This window comes from Helianthus annuus, chromosome 3, assembly GCF_002127325.2.
Source record: "Helianthus annuus cultivar XRQ/B chromosome 3, HanXRQr2.0-SUNRISE, whole genome shotgun sequence".
Lineage (NCBI taxonomy): Eukaryota > Viridiplantae > Streptophyta > Magnoliopsida > Asterales > Asteraceae > Helianthus > Helianthus annuus.
Window position 1 is genome coordinate 122,715,204 of NC_035435.2, and position 13,826 is coordinate 122,729,029.

Genomic DNA, 13,826 nt, shown 5'->3' on the forward strand with positions numbered 1-13,826 from the left:
GCTTGAAGATATGCTCGAGGCTCCTGTGATCGGTGTAAATGGTGCACTTGGTACCGTACAGGTAATGTCTCCATATCTTAAGCGCAAATATCACTGCTCCTAGTTCCAAGTCATGCGTTGTGTAGTTCCTTTCGTGTGTCTTAAGTTGTCGTGAGGCGTAGGCAATAACTTTCTCGCGTTGCATTAACACGCAACCGAGCCCATGGATGGATGCATCGCAGTAAACCACGAAGTCGTCAGTGCCTTCAGGCAACGAGAGAATAGGAGCACTACAAAGGTTATCCTTTAGTTTCTGAAACGCGGTTTCCTGAGTTTCACCCCACTTATAAACCATACCCTTCTGAGTAAGAGCCGTGAGAGGCTGAGCGATCTTTGAGAATCCCATGATAAATCTTCGATAGTATCCCGCTAGCCCTAAGAATTGGCGGACTTCAGTCGGAGTCTTAGGGGTAGGCCAATTCTTTATAGAGTCGACTTTTGCAGGGTCGACGTGGATTCCGTCCTTGTTAACCACGTGCCCAAGGAAATGGACTTCCCGAAGCCAGAAGTCGCATTTCGAGAACTTGGCGTACAGTTGCTCATTGCGAAGCAGTTCAAGGATAAGGCGCAGGTGCTGTTCATGCTCTTCCTGACTTTTCGAGTAGATCAAGATGTCGTCTATAAACACGATCACAAATTTGTCGAGGTAGGGTTTGCACACTCGGTTCATAAGATCCATGAACACTGCAGGGGCGTTGGTCATTCCAAAGGGCATAACGAGGAATTCATAGTGACCGTAACGAGTTCGGAATGCAGTTTTGGAAATATCTTCATTACGGACCCTTAACTGATGGTAGCCTGATCGCAGGTCAATCTTGGAATAGTAGCTCGATCCTTGCAATTGATCGAATAGGTCGTCGATTCGAGGGAGAGGGTACCGATTCTTGATGGTAACCTTGTTCAGCTCACGATAGTCAATGCACATTCGGAACGTGCCATCCTTCTTCTTAACAAAGAGTACCGGTGCTCCCCAGGGTGACGAACTAGGGCGAATAAACCCTTTATCCAAAAGTTCCTGTAGTTGAGTCGAGAGTTCCTTCAATTCTGCGGGGGCTAGTCGATAAGGCGCACGAGCTATAGGCGCTGCTCCGGGAGCTAGCTCGATTTGGAATTCGACCTGACGATGGGGAGGGAGTCCAGGTAATTCCTCAGGAAATACCTCGGGGTAGTCACGCACTACTGGAAAGTCTTCAATCCTCTTTTCCTTTTCCTGCGTGTTGGTGACAAGTGCTAAGATAGCGGTGTGCCCTTTTCGTAAACACTTCTGGGCCTTCAAGAACGAGATAACGCCGGAGATTTCTCCACCTTTGCCACCTTGTACAATGAGGGGTTTGCCAAAACGGCGAGGAATACGAACTGCTTTCTCTTGACAGAGGATCTCAGCGCGATGCTTGGATAACCAATCCATACCAATAACGACGTCGAAGCTTCCAAGAGTAACAGGGAAAAGGTCGATACTAAATGTCTGACCAGACAACTCTAGTTTGCAGCCCTTGACAACATGTGAGGCCTCGATGTTTCTACCATTAGCTAACTCGACGATATGAGGAGAACTTAGTAACGAAAGCGGACGCTTAAGCTTCTTACTAATACGTAGGGATACATAACTAGCATCGGCACCGGAATCAAATAACACAGAAACATAACGATCATCGAGTAGGAACTTACCCGCCACGACATTGGGGTCATTCCTTGCTTCACCAGCTCCAATCACAAAAGCTCTTCCTCTAGCACCATTCCCAGCATTGTTGTTCCCAGCTCCCTGATTATTGTTGCGGTTCTGATTCAGTTCAGGGCAATCCTTCTTAAAGTGCCCTGTTGCCCCACATTTAAAACATGCTCGGTCGTTTCCCTGCTGCTGTTGCTGTTGAGGTTGTTGCTGATTCTGTCTTGCTGGGAACTGGCTTCTACAATCCTTGGCTTCGTGCCCCATCTTGTGGCATCGCTGACACTGGCCCTTGTTACATGCCCCATTGTGGTGCCTGTTACACTTGTTGCACTTAGGGTAGCTTCCCCGGTAGCCACCCTGTTGTTGAGTGCCCTTGTTGCTTTCAGTTTTCCTTTGTTGTGCTGGGGCCTGAGTGGGGTTAGCATCCTTGCCCTGACTTCCTTCCCACTTACGCTTGCTGTCACTAGAAGTTCCGACAGTAGCACTGATCCTTTTGGGCAACCTGCCCTCCTCTACGGCCTGATCAGTAAGTTTGTGAGCAAGTCGAACGATCGGCTGAATGGTAGTGTGGTTGGCTGAAGTTACATGGCTTCGAATTTCTGGAGCCAAACCCTTGATGTACAGTTCGATTCTTCGATACATAGGTCGAGACATGTTTGGGCAAAGAGCAGCATAGTCATTAGACAGCTTGGTGTAAGTTTCAATCTCTGACCCAACCATCTTGAGCTCATAGTACTCGTTCTCAAGCTTGTGGATGTCATCCCGGTGACAGTATTCATCCTTAATCATATCCTTGAAATCCTCCCACGCAGTAGCATTTGCAGTTTCCAGTCCAAACATCTGAATCTGTGCCTTCCACCAAGAAAGCGCGCTTCCTTCAAGCGTAGCAGTAGCAAATTTCACCCAATTTGCAGGGGGACACTCACAGACAGCAAAGACAGTTTCAACTTTCTCAATCCAATGTAGAAGACCTATGGCACCCTCAGTGCCGTTGAAAGGGAGAGGCTTGCAATCCATGAAAGTTTTGAAAGTACACACTGGTGGTTGCGCCGGTGCATGCTGACCTGTTCGTGAGAAGCGAAGCGTACAGTCTTAGAGGCGAAAAGACGGTGTGACGGTAGGATCTAAACATCCTAAATCAACGAGCTTACCTATAGGGTGAGCTGCGAAAGCTGCAGCCACTGTGTTGAGCAGGTTAGTGAACTGAGCCTGTGTCATGTTGATGTTTCCCCTTCCACGTCCACTCATTGTCTTCATAACCAGAAAACACAGTATGAGTGTGATGCCGTAAGGTAGCGAGAATGAGATAGAAGAGAGAGGTGTATCTATCTAGTTAGGCACACTAGTACGTATAGCATAACAGGAAACATAAAGTAAGCAAACAAGTAAACACTGGTCCGAGCTATGAGGTTAAAGGTGTTGAGCCTTGCACTTGGAGTGTAGTGTCGTCGCGAATCACGGGTTATAGTCTGGTTTTCTCCAAAAAGATTTTCCCTTTTTAAAACCAAGTTCACTATAACCAATGGCTCTGATACCAATCTGTCACACCCCCAAAATTCACCTGCGGATAACACCCGCTTCGAGGGCGTGACTGACCAGGATCCAGCCACCAATTATACTGAATAATTAAGTTGATAACAAAAATAATACTTGCTAACCATAAGATTAGCAAATATCAAGTTCAGAGTTTAAGGTTTTAAGTTTAAACAGTAATAAGTAGCGGAAGCATAAGTAAAGTAGTTTAAACAAAGTTCATAATTCAAAATAAGGTAACACCCAACATGAGGGTGAACAGACACTACACGTTCCCAAGCAGCAAGCTCCTTCGTCACTGGTTACCTGCAAAGCATGCAGTAAGGGGTCAACAATAATGCTGAGTGAGTTCACTAGTTGTCTAGTTTTAATTACCAAAAACTTTGTTTCACCAGTTAATTTATCCGTTTATACATGCCCTGGGGAGCTACCCCAGAAGTTAGCGACTAAACTGTTTTTCCAATACCGAACACTAGGTAACCGTTACGTTTCCGCAGGATGCCCCGATGTCAATGTTCTATCATCATTGACGGATGTCTGAGTACATTAGTTCACGACCGATCCCAAACCAGGGCACGGTGTGAGGCTGGTAAACACCTAAATAGCGCTATCAACTAATAACCCGCTCGCCTGAACCCGGCGACTAATCGGTATTTGTAGTAGGGACTTGAGTGATAGAGTTTCGTTTAGTGCCGTTAGTTGCAATCCGTATAAACAGTAATTAACCAAAAGGTTTCCCAATACCCGGGAAGGAAAAGTAAGTTTTGTTCCCAATAACTAGGGAAGGTATGTAAATGGTATCCCCTTTTACAAGGGGATAGGGTTGTTTGTCTCGTGTCCCAAACCACCGGGACGCATGCTTTTAAGTTGTGAACTCACCTTGGGTTGCTCGGTAGGTTTAGGTTACTTGTCAATCACGTTGGTCACCACGTCCTAACATGGTTACCGGCATAGGTCAGGTTCGGTGTACAAGCATTCACGTAAAAACACATACAGGCACGTAACATGCATACAAGTAATAGTCATGGGGTTATTGGGCCGGCCCTAACAGTAACACAGTCAAACAGAACACAGCAACACACAGTCCATTTAACAGATAGTCCAAGTTAACACAAAATGGCCCAATAACCAAAGTGGACAGCCCAGTCGCAACCAGACGGTCTCGAGTCGCAACCAGGTGGTCTCGACTTGTCACGTTGTGGTTGCGAGTCGCAACCGCGTGGTCTCGAGTCATCACGCTGTGGTTGCGAGTCGCAACGGTCGTAGTCTCGAGTCGCAATCTCGTGGTTTCGAGTTGTCCTGCTATGGTTGCGAGTCGCAACCGTGTGGTTTCGACTTGTCATGCTATGGTTGCGAGTCGCAACTGCGTGGTTTCGAGTCGGAATGCTGTGGTTGCGAGTCGGAAGCTGTCATTTTCATGCACACGTGATGATGCAGATATGACAGTCCAATTTGTACATATGAAATCAGACCCAGATTAGGAAACTACCAATAAGGTTTCACTAACACTTTTTCCTAATCTGAATACTAGTAAAGATAGATCAAACTTTGCCATTTTTACATCTTCAAGTCATATTCAAACAAGTTCATCCTTTGTTCATCATTTTTAGGGTTTTCATGCCAACATAATCACACATTTATGAACCGAAAATCACATATTTTCGACAAGATCATGATGCAAAACAAGAAATCATACATTATATAGCCGAAATCTCCTATTTAACAACATCATTTTGCAAGAACAATGAAGCATTCATTTTATAATCTTGAACATTGTTCTGGTTGGCATAAACATTCCTAAACTACCATTTCTAACATGTTACCACATATTGTCAAACTTTTACAAATCAACCTAAAAGTCATACAAAACTACTAACCAAGCATTTCTTAGTTCATACAACATACATACATCTTAAACACAAAAGAGAACACTAACCGGTTATGAAAAGGGAGAGCCGAAAACAAAGAGAAGAGAATGAGAGAAGATGGAGTGTCCGAGTGATGATCTTGACCGAGTCCTTGTCCGAGATCCTTGCTTGAACCGAGAATTTGGAAGAGTTTGGATGTTGTTTTGGGGTTTTCTTAGTTGAGAGAAAATAAGGAGTGTATGTGTTTGTGTGTAGTGCAAAAATGAAAGAAATGAGGGAAGGTTGGATATATACAAGGGGTGTTTTTGGGTTGGGCTTGGGATTTCGGCCCAAACCGGTTACGGCCCAAGGGCCACTCGAAACCAAGAGGCCCACTCGCAACCGCCCGGTTGCGAGTCATGGTCTCGACTCACATACTATTATATATAATACGTACATTCAACACACATCATGCACAAAGGTCACGTTTTCATTTAATAATATTTATATACACAAAATATTACAAGGTGTTCGTTCGGAAAAACCTAGAGTGTCACACGACTCAACTCGTTTGCACCCCTTATTCCGAGCAGCAATGACGGGGTTTAGACTATACCACAGCAGTTAACAAGGAGTTTGGGAAAGTTAATTTGGATCTCAATAAATACATCAAGTGTGATTGGAAAGGGCGATTCAGCCTTGTTTTGGCATGACAATTGGACCTGATGTAAACCAAAAGAATATGTATATGTATGAACTTATCTACTCATAATGAACACAACAATTGTGTACAGCTCTTTTCAAAATCTACATGGCCGAATTCAGCAAGATTGTTTCTTTGAACATATTTAAATAGAACATAATCATCTATCTTTTACAATTTACTGACCTAAAATTGAAGGTGGTTGAGGTTGCGATTGAACCAATGGTAACCCTTCGATCACTGGCAGTTGACTCCTTCCAGCGAATGAACAAGTTCGTCAAGTTCTAATTTCCCCTGGATCACTGAACTAGGTTGAGAAATGCGGTTTCATAGCGGTTTTAATGAGAAAGAGGGAAAACAAAAGCTTTTAATTCTAATTGCCGCCTAATCTCTTTAATAACCTGTATCCCAGTTAAAAAGATAAGTATTAAAATTTAAATAAACTTTTTTACTCATCTCTATCTATTAATAAACCAAATCAAATAAATAGTGTTTATATTACTATTTGGGGGCGGTCACACCACGCGTCATAATATTATTATTATTATTATTATTATTATTATTATTATTATTATTATTATTATTATTATTATTATTATTATTATTATTATTATTATTATTATTATTATGGTAAATTACTTTTTGAGTCCAGAGATTAATCTTATTCTAAATATCAAATATATGTATTCATTTTTCTTTTATTTTGTATCGTGAGTATTATATAAAAAGATTCTAATATATCACTATACATATAATTTATAAACAACGATTGTGTTAGTAATAATACTATTTTAGTTTCCATCCTTCTACTATATGTTATAACTAGTAATAAGACCCGCGTGCTTTGCGGCACGGGTACCTTGCAAATATCGAATGGATTAATCCAAGTATTATGTGATGTGTTAACGATATGGAAACGCACATTTTGAAGTATCTGATTGAACTCAATCTATCCTATAGTTGTATTGCGATTGAATCAAACGCAATAGAGTATTACTAAACCTGGAAATAGAGTACTAAAAACTCGGAAATAAGGTATAGGAAAACCCAAAAATAGGTTATTTTAATACTCGGTTTCTTAAGAACCGAAACTGAACCCTACCCGGAACCGTGCACATTGGGTATAGTTTTTTGGTTAAATAACCGGAACTAGAACCCGTTCCAACCCTTAAAACGTGAAACCGAAACTGGTTATTAAAATTACCCAGTTTGTGCTCCTCTATGTGTCACTGGCCACAACGAATTTCTATATGAGCACAAAACAATGGTTTTAGACTATTAATCTAGAGTTAATTGCCATTTTAGTCCCTGTGGTTTGGGTCATTTTGCCAGTTTAGTCCAAAGGTTTCATTTTTAACATCTGGATCCAAAAAGGTTTCGTCGTTGCCATTTTGGTCCAACTAACTTAACCCCATCCAATGAACTCTGTTACTCAGGGGGCAATTTTGTCATTTCATATTTTTTTAAAATTTCACTTTATTTTTATGATTGTTAAAACCATTTCTTTGTTATAATATATAACATATGATTATATACATACAAAGCTATCCCTGATACACTCAGCTCCACCTCCGGATTCCCTCTCCACCACCGCCTGGTCACTATGCCACACACTGCCACCCATCTCCACCTCCGATTGGCTTTGATACTTGTAGGTTGCAACAGATTCTATGGGCCGATTGGGTTAAATACCTGCGGCTAGGGTTCCACCACCACCGTTGACGGTGGTTCGTGTTTCCGGCAATAAACTTAGGGTTCTAGTGAGTTTGCACTGCGCTTTTTTCAGCGACTGGGGTTGTTCTGTGAGTTCCGAGAAACGATCTAGCCAGTGGTAACAGACTAAGAACCCTAAGGCTCCGATAGTTTTCCGACGACTAAGGGAATCCAAGAGCATCGGTGGTTTGATTTTGGGTCTGATTTTGATATTTGGTTTGAATTTGGGTTTGATTTTGATTTAGGTGAACCGTTCAACGGTGGTCTAAGATGTTGGTGAATGGTGGTGTTATGAGATGGTGGTTAACGATGGGTGAACGGTGGTGTTATGAGATGGTGTCGGATCGGACGCCGAAAGGGTTCGTCGGAGTTCCCAAAGTGGCAAGCAGTGATGGTTTTTCATCAAGAATGATGGGTTTTTTCATCCAACCTGAGGAAGACGATGTGTTGGATGTAAGATATTCAACAGGATTTGGCTCGTCGATGAAAAGGGGTTTCACTAGAAGGGGGATGGGGCGATGGTTTCAGGCGGCGGTTGGAGTGGGTGGTGGTGGCGGTGTGGGGTGGGTTCTTGTTGTTGGATCTGAGCAACCATCAACATCTACATCTTCTAGTTTTTCCGGTGGGCCAACGGTTGTGGATGGTGGTGGTTTGTCTTGTAATACAACGAAATGGGTGACCGAAAAATCTATGTGACCTGGGTTTGGAGGGTATCACAGGGAAGAAGATTTAGTGGAAGATGAGGCTGAGTTGAGGGTTTTTGTTAAATTTGTTTGATTGTTTTAAATAAATTAAAAAGGAAATGACAAAATTGCCCCCTGAGTAACAGAGTTCATTGGATGGGGTTAAGTCAGTTGGACCAAAATGGCAACAACGAAACCTTTTTGGATCCAGATGTTAAAAATGAAACCTTTGAACTAAACTGGCAAAATGGCCCAAACCACAGGGACTAAAATGGCAATCAATTCATTAATCTATGTTACATAACATGTAGGGATAAATTCGGTACCAGAACCAAAAGTACTAAATTCAAGGTCATGGATGTCCCATTATGGTCAATTAGGATTAATGGTAGTCGATTAGAATCATTGGTGGTGGATTAGTCAATGGTAACCAATTAAGATAAACTTGGTCAACCACAATCAAAGTTGGTTAAAATGATATTCTAGTGGTACATTATTATCAAACACAGTGGCTTATAGTCATATGCGGGTGTATATGACCCATTGTGACTTCTTTATGGAGTGTTATTGACTTATAATGGATCCATTACAATCCATCATGCTGATATATCATGATTATAAATAACAGTCAACTAAAAATATTGATGTTAATTTAAGGCAAATGATGGTGAATTAGGGCGGTTGATGTTCTATTATCACCAATAAAGGTAAATCAAGGTCATAGATGGCCAATTGTGGTCAATTAGGATTAATGTTGGTTGACTATGGTTATTGATGATGGATTAGAGTTGGTGGTGACCAGTTAAGGTCAATTAAGTAAAATTTGGTCAACCATAATCAATGTTGGTTAAAATGACAGGCAACAGTGGTAAATTATTATCAAACATAGTAACTCGTAGTCATATACGAGTGTATATAGGGTATACATTTTGAACTCAATACCTGGGACCGAACCAGAATCGGTCATACCCGATTAATGCCCGAAACCGGACAAGAACCAAAACCGATTATACTTGGCTATACCTGATACATGATTCTAATATTTATCCTTTAAATTTATGTTAGTGCATTTATTTTAGTTTTTTTTACATTATACAATGCGTATTTATCAATAACAATATTAATTATTATAATAAACAGAAAGTCGAAAAAATAAGGTAATACAAACGCAATAGAGTATTACTAAACTTGGAAATAGAGTACTAAAAACTCCGAAATAAGGTATTGAAAAACCCAAAAATAGGGTATTTTAATACTCGGTTTCTTAAGAACCGAAAGCGAACCCTACCCGGAACTGTGCACATAGGATATAGTTTTTTTGATTAAATAACCGGAACTAGAACCCGTTCCAACCATTAAAACGTGAAACTAGGGGTGCAAACGAGCCAAGCCGAGCCCGAGCTCGACCAGACTCGAGCTCGAGCTAGATTAACTTATGAGAGCTCGGGCTTGAGCTCATCTTGTTGGTATTTTCTTAAGCTCAAGCTCGGCTTGTTTATTATCTATAAATTAATATATTAAATAAAAATAATATAAATAGACTTTTTAGGCTCGCGAGCTCGATAAATGAAGCTCGAGCTCGTTTACTAAAGAAGCTTATTCTTAGGTTCGAGGTCGGCTTGTAAACAAGTTTAAATAAGCTCGGCTCGACTCGGCTCGTTTACACTATGGCTCGTAAGGTTCGACAAGCCTAGCGAACTTCACATGTGAGGCTCGAGCTCGATAAACAAACGAGCTTTATTTTAGGCTCAAGCTCGGCTCGGGCTTGATAAGGCTCGGCTCGTGTTGAGCTTTTTCTAGAGCCGATCTCGAGTAGCTCGCGAGCCGCTCGGCTCGTTTGCATCCCTAGTTTCAAACTAATTCAAATCTTCATCGGTTTAAATTTAACCTTTTATTGATATATATATATATACTTAAATTTAGTTTGTAAAATATAATTTATATCTATCATACATTAAAGGAAAATTGGTATTTAATAAACCAACCTTTAACCAGTTGGTAAATAATAATCCAACCTACAGAATTGGTATATAATAATCCTACCTATCAACATGTTGGTACTCAATGAACTTTCGTTATTTTTTTTTAACTTAAGTTAGTTTTTAAGTTTTATTTATTATACAAACAGTCTCTGTAGTTGTAATTTACTAGTTTTAACTATTTTATGAAGCAAAAAAACCACTCGAAAATTCTCCTTTTCCTCGATTTGAGGTTTATAAAATAGTTAAAACTAGTAAATTATAACTACAGGGACTGTTTGTGTAATAAATAAAACTTAAAAACTAACTTCAGTTAAAAAAAATTAACGGAAGTTCATTGAGTACCAACATGTTGATACGTAGGATTATTATATACCAATTCTGTAGGTTGGATTATTATTTACCAACTGGTTAAAGGTTGGTTTATTAAATACCAATTTTCCTACATTAAAATAAAATATTTTCTTAAAGGTTTTGTAATTAGTTTGAAACTAATTTACCTTCCCTCCTTCCCAAATTAATTCCCGCACAATCCTTCCGCCCAATATTTGGATTTCCCACACACCAATATTTGGAATTCCCGCACAATCCTTCCCTTTCCCTAACCTAATTTGTTCACTTCTCCCCAGGACCCCAGCGATTATCTGTGTTTTGCCTCCATGGCATCAGTTCTAGGAAGCAACCATGAAGGAGATTCCAGAGCCTGAAAGACATGTATGCTTCACTATTGCTACTGGTTCTATACTATATTCATTGTTCCTTGTTTTTAATTTGATTCATATAACATTATTTAGAGGACTTTGTTGATGATGTACATAAATTTCTTGGTCACCAACAACATGCCCACCAAGTGTTCGATGATTTGCTTACCACTAGGGCCTTGATTTGTTTGTTTGTAATCCTAAAACACTGATGATTCATGAATGTTTATTCTGATTTTCAAATTGCTACTCGAACTTTGTGTGTTTTTAATAATCTTATCTTACTGTTTTTGTTTATTCCTAATTGTAGTTGTCTTGTGGTACGCTTTCAATGCTTTCAGTTTGTCTACATAGAACTATAGGCACTGATTTTTGTTCTTTTAGGGTTGTGGAAGAAGGTTGTGAGGGTTTTTTTTTTTTTCAAATAGTCACCTTGTAAAAAGACTTTTTTTTTTGTAGTACTGGTGTGCTGAGTTGTTCCCAAAAGCAAATCAAAATCGCCGGTGATCCAAGGGATACCAAGCACGACTAGAGGATCGCAACTTCAACTCCTTCAATTTTAGGTCAGTAATTGTTAAAATTTAAAAAAATTATGTTCAAATGGTCAACAATGTGTGATTGTGGGTATATGTGCAACAATCATGATGTATTTCTGTGATTTTTATCGGTTTGAATTGAAACTTCGTTGTTGTTTTGTTTATCAGTGTGTGTGTGTGTGCATGTGCAATAATCAAGTTAGTCGATCATAAATGCCTTTTGTTTGTTCATGAATTATTCACTGAATTTTATAACACCTAGTGCCGGCCAATTATAAATTTAGGTTGTGCTATATGACCCATATCAGTTGTTTGTTCAAATATTTGCTCGTTGGTTCATTTGCTTCAGAACACCAAAAGCTACTTGAGTCACATGAACCAAATGAATAAACAAACAGATCTGACCAAATCCAATCATCTCTATTTTTCAACTAAAAAACCATATTATAGAAATGCTAAGATCAAAGGTGCTGTAGTGATAAACTCCTCCATTTGTCCCAAAGGTCAGAAGTTTGACCCTATTCCACATGTTTTATATTAAATTTGGAATTTGTTTTTTCTTTTTCTGAGCAAATACAGACAACCTGAAAGTACTGGTCCAATATGGAATTACAAATTACAACACCAGCTTGAAAAACAAACATAATTAAATCAATATCAGCAGCTCTGCATATCTTAACTCCTGGTTTCCATGTAACTGACTTCCATATCGATCAGCACATCCACTAATAGATTTAGTTCACCTACCATAATGTTAGCATGATATTAAGCAATTTAGGTTTATTCTTACAAAGTTTGGCTTCATTCCTCTGTTTGTACTCAGTTATATGTTTTTGTATAATATGTAATACTTACAAAGTTTGTTATTTTTCACTTTGAATAGTAATGGACAGATCATGGATGTACCTTGCACCAAGATCAAGTCAAACTTTTGTTAATGGGGTGCACACGTTCTTGAATTTTGCATTTGAGAGAGCTTGTGTCAATGGGGGGAAAATAAAATGTCCATGTACAAAGTGTCTAAATATGAAATATCAGAGTAGACAAACTGTTCTGGATCACCTCATATGTTCAGGGTTCCGGCCTGAATACTTGAATTGGGTATATCATGGGGAAGGCGCAACGGTTGCATCGAGGAGCACAACCCATAATCTTTTCTCTAGAATTCCACCACATGTGAATGCTTCAGCTTCACACGAAACTGGAATCCCGATTGTAAATACTATCACGGGTCATCATCATCATCGGGCAAGAACCTTAAATAGACAGGTTAATGGTGCTTTTGGTTTCCCGTATCTATCATCAACAACATTTTCTGGTGGAAGTGAAAGGAGAGGCAGACTTGTAGCAGAGGTATGTTTAATGATTTACAAAGTTATATAAATTATGATTTTATCTTTTTGTTATGCTGAAAACATGTGGTCTTTCTTCGATGCAGATGCACAACGTTTTGGATCGTATACGCAGGGGAGAGGGTCTGCGATTCGAGGATGTTATGCTTCTAAATCAATTTGTCTTTTATGGCTTGGTTGATATTCATGATCGGCACAGGGATATGCGGCTCGATATTGATAACATGTCTTATGAGGTAATGAAAATAACATTCTTTGTTCATTTTATTTATAATGATGCAATTATGAATAGAGATAATATAAATTTTAATATCCGTTCAGGAGCTGTAGCCGTTGGAAGAGCGGATTGGAAACGTGAATACTGGATTGACCAAAGAAAACATTTATAAACATTTGAAATAGAAAACATACGCGGGTGTAGCGGGTGAGACAGATGCCAAACCTTGCTGCATATGTCAGGTACGCGTATATTTCTTTTATTTGTATCTTGGCGAACATGTTAGTTTGGTTTGTGTTGGTGTAAACTTTGATGGTTTAACAGGAAGAATACAAGAATGGGAGCACTAGGTTGCGGGCATGAGTTCTACACGGGTTGCATCAAACAATGGCTGCTTTAGAAGAACGCATGTCCGGTCTGCAAGTCCGCGGCTTCAAAATGAGAGATTTAAGAGGAGGTTTTTGTTGAAGATAACAATTACTTCATCATACTGGATTGGATCAAGAATCATGAAGGTGGAGTTGGTAATGTTTATTCAGGCAAATAGTATTCTTCAAATATGAAGTATATTGGTATTCTTTTAATGCCAGTTATTTATGACTAAATAGTTATTAATGACTAAATAGTTAAGAGTTTGTTTACATATCTATAGTGGATTTTATTCTCTAGGAATATAGAAGTTTTCATAATTATCTTTTGTCACTCTTGATTTTGTTCCATTTTTTAGGCTAATCGCTGTGGCGTGGCGCCCTCCACGTAGGCTGTCAAAGGCGCCAAACACCGCCCTATCCATAGGCTATTTAATTTGCCCAACCCAAAGAGTCATTGAAGTAGCTGTTTGGGTCCAAAAAAAT

At 39.7% G+C, this 13,826-nt stretch overlaps 1 pseudogene; it reads left to right on the top strand.

The window, feature by feature from the left end:
• Positions 1-10,671: 10,671 nt before the first annotated feature.
• On the top strand, positions 10,672-13,577 carry LOC110878552 (annotated as a pseudogene).
• Positions 13,578-13,826: the final 249 nt, after the last annotated feature.